General features: G+C 35.3%; 1 pseudogene; it reads right to left on the reverse strand.

The window, feature by feature from the left end:
• LOC144373709 (gamma-butyrobetaine dioxygenase-like) overlaps positions 1-12583 on the reverse strand; it is a 33650-nt pseudogene extending 21067 nt beyond the window's left edge.
• Between the last annotated feature and the right edge of the window lie 397 nt (positions 12584-12980).

The raw sequence follows: 12980 nt of genomic DNA on the forward strand, positions 1-12980 counted from the left end.
AGTTATGAGAGTGATATACTTTTTTTTTTTACATCTCTCTGAATTCCTCTTGCAGAATATTTAGAATGAAAAATTTAAAACTCATGAACAATATCTAAACCAAAATTAGGTGACAAGATACTCCCATAAACCCAAAATTAAAGTGGATAGAGATAAACCTTCCAAAGTCATAAGACCCAAGTGAGATCAGCAACAATGCAAGAAGAAACAGAAGGAAGCACTGGGGTACATGACATATCTAAAACATTCTCATATCACTCACAGATATTCACTAGTAAGTTCAGTAGAACAATTTGAGGATGGAAAGTAAATGCATTGAGGTGGGATTGGGAACATTTCTACATTCCAGTATAGCTGAGTATGGGAGGTCCAGGGTTATGGATCAGTGTAATCTGGGCCTTGTGAATTCTAGAAACTAACAAGACAAACCTCTTTTTCATAGCAAGTCTTCTTTTATCTGAGGAGGGGGAAGCCCTCCAAATTGAGCAATGCATTGTCAATAAAGATGAAAAAAAAAGAAGGGCCATATAAACATGAAGGAGAGGAAATCAGGTCTCAGAAAGTTATCAGCTGTAGTTTTGAAAAAGAGCTTAAAATCATATGTTTTAAAAAAAGTTTCTGAATCATATCTCCCTTTAATAGTAAAAAAAAAGAAAACTAATTTCATGTAAAATTAAGAACCAAATGTAATTAAGCCTTAAAATAAAAATATTTTAAGGATAAAACAAACAAGTAACAAAATAGCATATTTACTGACAGTATATGTCACAAGGCTCTCAAGGACACCACACACCAATGGGAACTCCCCCCACCAGAACTTCACCAATCAATGCAAACTCCCCAGGAATCCCTGGAGAACTCCAAAGTAGTGGACAGCCCGAGGCGGAGAGCAGGTGTCTATATCCAATTGAATACACAGCTTAACTTAACCATCATCATCTCAATGGCTCTCTGGTGTCACCTCTCAACCACTCCCTTCTGGCAAAATGCCATGCATCATCCCAACTGGGCTGTGGCCCACAACAGTAATGCATTCCACTGGCATATATAAGTAAATATAAAAGAGTGTTTGCCTTATAATAGTTAAGCTATGCATTTGTGTTGTGTGATTTTTCCTGTACTATATTACATTTTGACAATAGAAGGCATAGTAATAAAGAATAGAATGGTGTTTACCATGAATTAGAGGTGGAAGAAAAGGAGAGATAATAGTTAAAAAGCACAAATCTCTTATGAATATTAAAGACCTTATGTAAAACATGGTGACTATAGTTAATATTCTTGAAACATAGTTAATAATAGTGTATACTTAAAATTTGCTAAGAGAGTAATATTGACACACACATAAGGTAGCTATGTGAAGTGATAGATATGTACGTTAGCTTTTTGTGATAACCATTTTATGGTATATATAGTTCTCAAAACATCATTGTAATATAATCCTAAATATACACACTTTTTGTCAATCATATCTAAATAAAGGTAGAAAAAAATAAAATTCCATAAAAGTTGTTTTTAAAGAATGTATTTAATAAACACAGGCAATAAGAGAAAGATGTCAACCATCTCTAAAAGCATACAGAAATGCTTATAATTTGTTCCAAGGGAAGTCCCAAAGGCTTTTATTATGAAAAAATAAGAATTCAGAGCATTTCAAAAAAATGAATAATTTATGAGAATTCTACATTAGGCATATTTAATAGGTAGGTGTGTGTGTGTGTGTGTGTGTGTGTGTGTGTGTGTGTGTGTGTGTATGTTGGGCATGTCGAATTATGCTTAATTTACTTGATTAGAACAAGAGTTGGATTCTAGCTTAGATTTATATGTAAAATGATGAAAACAAATGTTTTTTCTTGTGATTATTTATTTGCATCCATTGTCATTTTTTTCTTTGCATAAATAGTTGGCTATCATTTGAACTTAAATGAGTGGAGGGAAATGGATATTCTGGTTTTGTCATTGTGACTTAGTTTGCAATTCTTCAATATAATTCCATCTAATTTTTCTTTTCATTTGAGCCATAAACATGAGTCCAAGTCACATTTGACAAGTCAGAAAATATTATGGCATTTTTATTAAGAAAATGTTTAATGAGAAACCACCATGGTAGCATGGTCTAAGGGAAAGACTTCAGCCTGTTGAGTCATGTAACCCTAGGATTATAATCAGGTTTGCCTGATTCTTCTGCCTCATGATAAAAAGAAAATAATGATTCTTTCTTTTTTAATTTAAATTTTAAAAATTTGTTGTAATTAGTGATATATGACAGTAGAATACATTTATGCACTTTGATATAGCATACATAAAATGGGATATAATTTCCCATTTTTCTGAGTGTACATGTTGCAGAATCATATTGGACATGCTGTCACATATATACATACAGTAATAATGTCTGTTTCATTCTACTATCTTTCCTATCCTCACATCCCCTCTCCTTGCCTTGCATCACTTCCCTCTACCTAATCTAAGGTGACTCTATTCTTCCCTAGTCCCCCCCCAAATGCCATAATTCACTCTTCTTTAAAGCTGAGTAATATTCCATTGAGTACATATACCACGTTTTCTTTATTCATTCATCTATAATCTAGGTTAGTTCCATAGTCTACCTATTATGAATTGAGATGCTATAAACATTGATGTGGCTACATTACTATTGTATGTTGATTTTAAGTCTTTGGGGTATATACCAAGGAGTGGGATAGCCGGGACAAATTGTGATTCCATTCCCAGTTTTCAGAGGAATCTCCTCCATAATGTTTTCCATAATGATTCCACCAATTTGCAGTTCTACCAGCAATGTATAAGTGTACCATTTTCACCACATCCTTGACAACATTTATTGTTGCCTGTATTCTTGATGATTGCCATTCTGTTAGGAGTGAGATAATTTGCTTTTCTCTAATTGCTAGAGATGTTAAACACTTTTTCATATATTTGTTGATCAATTATATTTCTTCTTTTATGAAGTGCCTGTTCAGTTCCTAAGCCCATTTATTGATTGGGTTATTTGGTTTTTTTTGGTGTTAAGTTTTTTGAGTTCTTTATATATCCAAGAGATTAATGAGACAAATCCACAGAAATATAGTTATCTCATACTAGACAAGGGTGCCAAAAACATTCACTGGAGAAAAGAGCCTATTCAACAAATGATGCTAGCAAAACTGGAAATCCATATGTAGCAAAGTGAAATTAAACCTCTATCTCTCACCCTGCACAAAAATTAACTCAAAGTGGATCAAACACTTAGGCGCCTAATAGAAGAAAAAAAATAGGCCCAAATGTTCACCATGTCAGCCTAGGATCTGACTTCCTTAACAATACTCCTAAAGTGCAAGAAGTAAAATCAAGAATCAATAAATGGAATGGATTTAAATTAAAAATCTGCTTCTCAGCAAGGGAATAATGATTCTTAAAAGAATTGAAGATTCAAGATAATGACTACAAATAAAGAGCTGAGCTTGATACTTAGTAGAGAAAAGGTGCTTAATGGAAAATTAGTTCTCCCATTCCAAAGACAGTGACCTGTCCTGGCTGCACAGAATATAAATCAAGGAGATAATGGGAGTCAGAGTAGACTTTTAGAGAACTGCCTCAATTGGTTACTGTTTTAATCAGCTTTTTCCACTGCTGTGACCAAAAAACCTGCCAACAACAATTACAGGAGGAAAAGTTTATTTTGTGGCTCACAGTTTCAGAGGCCTCAGCCCTTAGATGGCCAATTCCATTGCTTGGAGTCTGAGATGGAGCAGCACATTATGTGGAAGTGTGTGGCACAGGAATGCATCATGGGACATCACATCAGGAAGCAGAGAGACTCCCCTCACAATGGAAAAAAATATATACCCCAAAGGCATGCCCTCAATAACCCGTCTCCTCCAGCCACTTCCTACCTGCCTACAGTTAACACCCTGTTAATTCCTATCATTGGATTTATGCACTAATTAGGCCCTCATAACCCTAAATTTCACCTCTAAATCTCTTGCCTTGTCTCATACATGAGCTTCTGGCGGATACCTTACATCTATACCATAACAGTTGTCTCAAAAACCTCCATAAGTGATTTCCAGAGAAGTATGAGACAAATTATTTTTCCTCCCATTCGTGAGATGACCTCATACTTAAGTAGTTTTGTTGGCAGCTGCCTTTATTACTGTGAAACTTAATGCCATGAAGGGGACCCCAGAGACTGGCTCTTGGCTGACAACATAAACTGGGGTTCATGATAGCTATAAGAACATGGCTTGTTACTCTGCTCAAGAAACACTAATACTTACTAGAACACACATTTTAAAGATTTCCTCTCTACTAAAACACTATGGTACAATAAACAGTACTCAAACAGTATTTTACAGTATATTACAGTACTATATTTAAACCAAATCATTCAGATGTCCCAGTATAAACCTTTCACGAAGCTGGGTTGGACTGAAACCAAATTCAGAACTCAGACAAGTCTTTTTTGTTTTCATCCCAAGTCTGAATTGCTTCTAAGTTTGTTTTCTTTTTCCATAACCAACAGGCCATTTTTATTCAAGAGGGCTGTGTGGTTTCTCAAGCAATTTCTTGGCTAGAAAATTCAACAAAATGGGTAAACTTGGGTTTTCTTTTCCCATTCTATCCCCATGCTTCACAAATGTTTTCTGGTAACATGTATAACAAGCAAGAAGCGATTTCAGTTGATTTGGAGGCAGTGCTAATGGTGGGAGCAATTTCTAAGGGCCATGTGCCAAGGACTAAGAATCTTTTTCACTTAGACATCCTTGATCTCTAATTCAGCCTAATGTGTAAAATGCTGCTGGGCTGGTTTTCAAACATCTTTCAGAAATGCTAGCAAAAATCCAGTAGATGCTGGAAAGCCTATATCCTTGTCCTCCCCAGGGACAATTTCAATATTGTTAATTTGTAACTGATCTGGCTGTGCTACTTGACAAACAGCCCACTAGAAACATTTTTTTTCTGTCTAAAAACTCCCATTTTTTACCCCAAATAAAAATTGCAGAATCACATTGGTTACACACTCACATTTTTACATAACGGCATATTAGTGACTGTTGTATTCTGTCCTCTGAGAGCTTCAAAGGGCGAGATAGGTATTAACACACTCCCTTAGAAAGAGGAGAGTCCTCAGTGGAGTAGAATCAGAGTGATCTGGGAAATTACATAAAGAGCTTAAGTCTACTTCTCACCTACAAATAGCTTTCAGTAAAGCCATGATTAAACTTGTTTCCCTGTTGGTTCTGCAGACAGCTCTCTGGGTAGAAATGCAATGCAAATGCTGTGGGCTGTTCAGTCCTGAATTCTTTCCCAAACTTTTGGAAAGAAGAGTTCCAAAGTATTTATTTATATTTTTCTACGAAAGTTTGTGGCCTTATAAGTAATAAGCCATTGTCCAGTTTCTGTGTAATGCTCCACAAGTTAAAATTTGACAATAACCAAGATCTGTATGTTTACTTTCTTTTACCCCTTTAAGTTACTGTCTCTTGCCTTCTTCACATGATTCTTAAAGTTAACATTTCGGAAGGAACATTTTCATTTTCCCCCCATTATTCTTAGCACTCAAACCCTGTGCTACACATATTACCCATGTATTAACAATGCAAATCGCTTGCACCAGCCAATCATACATTCTTAGAGAAACAAAAAAGCAAATCTGAACTTCTGAGCTCAATTCTAGGAAGAAAACAGTTTTTCTAGCTAAGGTTGAAAGGTGATTTTTATCCACTCAATTTTTGATGAAGAAGTCATTTTGAGTTGCTGATAAGGTTAATTTTTGAACTGAGGACTTAGGTTAACAATGTTAAGAAAAGAATTTTTATTGTTTTGCCCCAATGAAAGTCTTCAGTATCTCAGCATATATGCATTATCTTTTCACTAAAACTTCATGACAGATAACTCCCCCTGCATTGATGATCTGAATAAAGACATGATCTGGATTAGACCACCATTTTCAGACTCAGTCCTATTTTAGAACAAAATCCCAAACATAAAGTATTTTTTAAAAATTCTGTTTGAGAGCAATTGTAGTGTTTTGTTTTTTTTTTTTTGGTGTGTGGGGGGAGTGTTTAATTTGTAGGATGCATACTTGATGTAGTTATTGAAGATATCAGTGTACAGATATAAGATAGCTTATGGTGACTACTTATTGGGTTAAATCATGTTACAAAATTCAGATAGTTTTTTTTTCACCAATATCACCTTTCCCAAAAGGGCTTCAGAAAGTTTTTGTTATCTTTTTTTTTTTTTAAGTGGGAAGGGAAAGAAATGGGATGAGAATTTTTACTCCACTCTGTAAAAACTACATTACTGCAAACCAAAGGTTTAAATTATTCTAAAAAAGGTATTTTTTTATACATACTACTCTCATGTTCAATATTTAACAAAATTGAGAGTGGAATTTTTTTTACTAACTCTTTACTTCTATTCCAGGAAAGCTTTCATCATCAAGGCATTAGGGTTACTAAGAATTTCACATGGTTGCATGAAAAAATATATTGCCTGGATGATGTGATGACAAAATAATGGCAAGCATCTGATAAAATGCAGATGTGGAAAATTACATGAGCTTTTTCCCCTTAATCTATTACCATTTTGATCTAGTTGAACATAAGTTTATGATTATGAAATGCTCTAATACTTATTGTATTAATCTGCTTTTTTATTGTTTCTTTAAAAATGTCTAGAAATGCATTTATTCACAAAACACTTATTTCTTGCATCCTTTACATGAATACTATTTGAAATTATGGAATCACATTTGTTTTTTCTTCCAATCAAACGTTTAGCAATTGAGATGACAGCCAAGAACTAAAAATAGGTATTCTCATTTTGGACCCATGCATTTAAAATTCTCCAAACTAGTAGCTGTTTTTTTATATATTTATTTTTTAGTTGGACACAATATCTTTATTTTATTTATTTATTTTTATGTGATGCTGAGGGTAGAACCTTGGGCCTCACTCACAAGTGCTAGGGGAGCACTCTACCACTGAGTCACAACACCAGCCCAAACTAGTAGCTATTTGAATGAAACAGTAGAAGATGAGTATTCATTTCCCTACATCAAGCTACTATTGTTTTTGGCATCTAAGCAAGAACCCTCAGAAAGTTCCTTGACAAATTTGCATGAAAAGCAAAGTTTTCATTGAACTTGCTCTCACTTTCCTTTCTCTGATCCTTTTCTATATTTGATAGTCCCTCTTCTACATTATTTATTGCCTTCATTTATTTGTTCATTTCGCTCACTCATCAGCCAGTTTCTTTTCAAACAAGAGTAAAACAATTTACAATAGAGAAACAAATATTTGAAAGATAGTGATCTTGTTTAAAGCAGGTGTCAATTCTGTTATAAAGATAAGCCATGCCCAGACATAACCAACATAGAAAGAAGAACTTGATCCATGCTATTTAGTGCATGGAGTTGAGAGTTCAGAGAACATAAAACACCCAACTTCTATTGCAATTGAGATCTGCCTTTAAGTAACCCTTGAAGTAAACCTTCCTTTCATTTGAAGGTTTTCAACTTTGGCTGCACGTGAGAATTACTTGATGAGTTATTTTTGTTTTTATCACCGAATATTGAACCTCTGAGTTACATTTCTAGCCCCCTTTTTTACTTTTTGTTTTGAGACAGGATCTCACTAAATTGCTCAGGCTGGTCTTGAACATGTGATTCTTGTGTCTCAGCCTCCTGAGTATCTGAGATTAAAGGCACATGCCATTGCTCATGGCTCATCTGCTTGGTTTTTAATCAAATCAAATTTACTTACATCAAATATCAGCCCTGTTAAAAAAATTTTGGAGATAGGACCCAGATGTGTGACTTTTAAAAACTGGTTATTCCAATGTTCAGTCCTGGTTGAGACTCCCTCTTTTAGCTAATTCAGAATATTAAGAGACATTAGCTTGCTAAGGGATATTCCTTGATATTCTTTTAAATCGCATATTACCCAAATCTCAATATCACTTTGCCACATTACTGTGAAGAGGACAAGAAAAAATGGATGACTTTGGAGAAAATATTTACATATTTCATTATCTTAACAACAACAAAAAATAAGCAAAAAAACCCAACAGCAGTAACAACAAAACTCTTTTCTAAGTTCTTGAGGTAGAGAATTAAAAATTGTGAAAGAGAAAAATGGTGGGGGGGGAAGAGAGTGAGAGAGAGAGAAGAGAGAGAGAGAGAGAGAGAGAGAGAGAGAGAGAGAGAGAGAGAGAGAGAGAGAGAGAGAAATTTTGGTAATCCTTGGTGGAATTAGGAGTCATGTGGCAAAAAAGGCATTTTTCTGCTTGTGTATTGTTTGAAAGACTCTGGGAAGAAATCTGATCATCTGTGGAAGATGAATTGGGGCAGATCAACATTGTTGGTTAGATGGAAAAGCCCTGCATATAGGGAACAGAATAGTAGTAGGAGGTCTGATTTGTTTTGACAACAGACCTTTAATATTTATTCCAATAAGTTTCACAATATTAGATAGTGGCCAAGTTATTCAGTCCTTTTATAGGACCTGTAGAAACAAAACAAAACAAAAGACAAATCATAAATCAGGACTAAGATTCTGAGCTCTAGTGAGATGGGTGGATGGATGGGTGGAGTTAGGGAACTCCAGAAAAGAGCCCCTGAATTTGCTCATTGTTAAAATTGTGCAATGTGTTGGAATACATCCAAAAGTGTTATTAGCAAATAAAAACTAAATGATATAAATTTATTTTGAAGTGTTTTGTTTAATTATAGTGACCAAATACACCTTTTCCATGTACATTCTTTATATATTAATATTGGAAACATTAAGAGGAAAGCCCAAATTTACACTTTTTCATTCCTTTATTATTACTTGAGTTACAAATGAATTCTTTGGGTTACAGATTTCTTGTCAGTGAATTGGTGGGTAATATCTATTTCAGAGATCTTGTAAGAATTAGAGAAATAATACACTTGAAGTTGTTAATGATTTCAAGTATATTTCTTCTATTTCCTTTGTTGTTAGTGATGAAATTTTTATGGCAGCCCAAATTCTTGCAGATGGAGGGGATGCAAAAAAATTTTATATGATGTAAATATATTAATGGAATAAACAAATTCTTAGGAAAGAGATGGAGACTAGGTTGTTCATTTCTCAACATGGTAGATAGAGTGTTCTGCCATTAATAAACTTGCATAATTTATTATAGGAAGTTGATTAAATTTTTCTGATGCCTTTTTTTGAGAGAGAGAGAGAGATTTATATATATTTAGTTATTAGCGGACAAACACAACATCTTTGTATATGGTGCTGAGGGTGGAACCCGGGCAGCACACATGCCAGGCGAGTGTGCAACTGCTTGAGCCACATCCCAAGCCCCTCTGATGCCTTTTTTTAAAAATATAAAACAATGTCTTACTCTAGGTTGGGGTGGCAAATTCAAATATTAGCAAGGCCCTTAAGGCCTGGGATGGAGTGGTGTTTGGCAAACTCTTCCAGGCACAGCCTCTGCTTGTGTCTGGAAGACTGTTCATATGCTGGCTTGTGGACTCAATTCTTGCTAGATTTGATTTCTCAAGAAAAAGGCAGATCCATATAAATTTAAAGACTTCCACTTTTTAAGTGTTGACAACTAATTCCATTTTTTTTCAACACCATGTGCGCCAAACCAAACATATCTGAGTACAGCTTCTGTGCTACCAGTTTGCGACCTTTGGATTTTGACGGTCTCTCCTACTTCCAATGCTCTGAGTCCAAAAATAATTGTATCCATCTTGCATGAGGTGCTCACCCTAACTTTAGAAATTCAGTTATACCCACTCCCCTGCTTTTCAGATATGTCATAATTAATGTTACTTTGTAGGAAAGTCTTTTGAAAATAGCTTCTTATTCCATAGTTAAAATTAATTATATTTCCTGTTATATTAAAGCACATAGGCTCAATTTTCTGGATGTTAATTTTATCTTTTTACATCTGGTGGCTGATATCAATTCCCTAGGATCCAACGTTATTTTGTGCCAAATCTTGAGTGGTAGAACTTTAATCAACTTTAACATTTATGAAGTTGAGTGCTTTTTAAAAGTCTTAGAGAAACACAATATTTCATCCTACCTGTTTTGAATTGAATTGTGTCCTCCAGATTCATCTGTGGAACCCAAACATCCAATGCATTTGGAGATAGGGCCTTGAACAAGGTAATTAAGGTTAAATAAGATTTTATGGGTAGTATCTAATCCAATAAGACTTGTTGTCTACATAAGAAGAGGAAGGAACAGTAGGAGTATGCTGTGCACAGAGGAAAGGCCGCATGGAGAAAAACAAGAGAATCAGGTGAAAACCAGTAAAAGAAGCCTTACCATAAACTAAGCTAGTCAGTCACTACCTTCATCTTGGACTTCCAGTTGCTGTGAGATAAATTAATTCCTGTTGTTTACATCACCCACTCTGTGGTATTTTGTTACAGCAGATTGAGTAATATACCACCTGTAGTTAGCCTGATGTCTTTGTTACCTGAGGTCTTTGAGCTTTTGGGCTCTTTAAAAATTCTAGTCATTCTTAGAGAAATTCTTCTTTTAGATTCTTCTTTCCATGAGGCTTCCTAAGACAACATGGATATTACTGTATTTTCAACCAAACGAGTACCCACTTTGGGAAATATATCAAACTGTCTTTGTGATGGCACAATATAAAACATCTGGTAACTCACCCATAAAATATGAGATAGAGGAAACCAATCCTTTTCTCAAGTTTTATTACTTCTCCTCACTTGTTACATGCTCTGGTGAGTCGCACAATGCCTACTTTCTTAAGGCTGGAGAGCCACTTGTATGCATGTTCGTTATTTTTTAAAACATCTTCAAAACTTAGAGTAGGTAGCTGGAGCTCTGAACCCCAGTATTGATGTTCTGTGAATTAAGGAAACGAAATCATATGAGATTACATTGGTTTAGTATAATACAGGAACCTTTGAGAAGGAACTAGATCACTAGAGTTGGTCTTTAATTGATCATGGAGATTACTAAATGCTAGTTTTACCAGAAACGCCTGTCACCAGGCCTTGCTTCCTGGGAGCCATGCCATTCTATGATATGCCTCTTGCTACAACTGTGTCTGGCACATAATCAGTATTTAGCATACTACATTTATTGAGGGAATGTTGTTTAACTATGTTCTTAGAAATCCCCTTCCAGGATACTGCTTAGAAGTGACCCTGAGACACTGCGAGTGTTAACAGCTAAGTTTTATTTTTAACTCCAGATGGATGATAAAATCAGAATGGTGGACTAGAACATCATATGCTTATTCTGTTAGAAAGGTGGGTACAGTTCTTTCTTTCTTTTATTTCACCTGATTAAAAGCTATCAGACTGTCTCTGGGATCATGTTGTTCTTTGGAGTCAGTGAGAGCAGTGAGAGTTGGTCATAGTGAAGGAAAGATGAAGGTGTGTTCCTTGGAGGCATAGATGGCTTTGGAGGTGATATGCAGGATATAAAAGTCAAATGCCTTTCCTTCACCCTCACCTTCCTGATGATTAATTACTTATGAAAATGTTGATCTGAGAAAACATAATGAAAAACAAATGTAAAAAGTATTTGATTTGCAAACTAGGCTTTGCCAAAGGAAATGGAGCACTGAGGAAATATAATTTTTCCAAGGGAAACAACTCAGATACTAACAACTGATTCAGGAAGGACCAAATGCTAGCTAATCCATATCATTTTTCCTTTCTTGGGAAGGAAATTGCCTTAGAAAGACAAACCTTCCTAACAAGTGATAGAATGAGAACATATGATCTCAATATTAACCTGGGCAGCACTCCCTTTTCTAACTGAGAAATATACCACATTATGGAAACCAATTCCAGAGCCCTCAGTTTCAGAATGGAGAATGGGTCAGTGCCACTTGTACTTGTGAACTGTAAATCATTTTCTCTTTGGTGTCATCATGGCTGGATCTTCAGAAATAGGAGTTATTTCAGGAATCAGTAGCTTCAGTAGTGCAAAGATATGGGCAGCTATTAAGCTGCTTCTTCTTCTTCTTTTTCTTCTTCTTCTTCTTCTTCTCCTCCTCTTCCTCCTCCTCCTCCTCCTCCTCCTCCTCCTCCTCCTCCTCCTCCTCCTTCTTCTTCTTCTTCTTCTTCTTCTTCTTCTTCTTCTTCTTCATTCTTCTTCTTCTTCTTCTTCTTCTTCTTCTTCTTCTTCTTCTTCTTCTTCTTCTTCTTCTTCTTCTTCTTCTTCTTCTTCTTCTTCCAGCTAGCTGTATGAGGACATTTGCAGGAATGAATAGGTGAGTTTATTCAGGAAGTCCAAATTAAGTGATTAATGCATATATTTCCAATGTTTCTGGGTTGTTAATCATGAAAGCTTGCATAATAAACTAGAATTTTCAAGATCTAAATTCCAAATTAAGCTTACCTGGCAGATACATTAATTCAGATGCATTAATTCTCTTTAGTATTGAAGAGATTATAAAGGCTCAAGTGACTTACTATATCATTTTAGCAAGTCAAAGAGTTACCTAGTTACTGTTTCCTAATTTTTCACTTTAACTCTTTACTATCTGTGGGACTAACCAAAATAGTAACCAAGTTACCTTGGCAAAGGAAAGCATGGGCCATGTTGCATTATAACAGAAAAGGTTGGATGAGGCAATAGAAGCCATGAGGTATGGAGGTTTCAGGAAAATTACCTTAATTGTTTTTTTTTGAGAGTAGGATGGCATCTCTTGAGCATATTAGCTACCCAATAATTATTTGTTAACTCATCTTTTCAATAAACCCAACATTTTACCATGTCACAATCAACTATGGATAGGCAGTAGGTTTTAAGGAGCTCACAGTCTATGGGAGAATCAGACATGGAAGCTAACAATTAAAACATAGTATGACCAGTAGAAGTAGAGGAAGGAGTTCAGGGGAAAGGAGGAGGGAAAGAAAAGAGAGCCACTGAGGATTTAAATTGACCAGATTATATTGTTATGCTGTGTGTATATATGAGAATGTAAGAACAGATACC

This window comes from Ictidomys tridecemlineatus, unplaced genomic scaffold (genome assembly GCF_052094955.1).
Source record: "Ictidomys tridecemlineatus isolate mIctTri1 unplaced genomic scaffold, mIctTri1.hap1 Scaffold_46, whole genome shotgun sequence".
NCBI lineage: Eukaryota > Metazoa > Chordata > Mammalia > Rodentia > Sciuridae > Ictidomys > Ictidomys tridecemlineatus.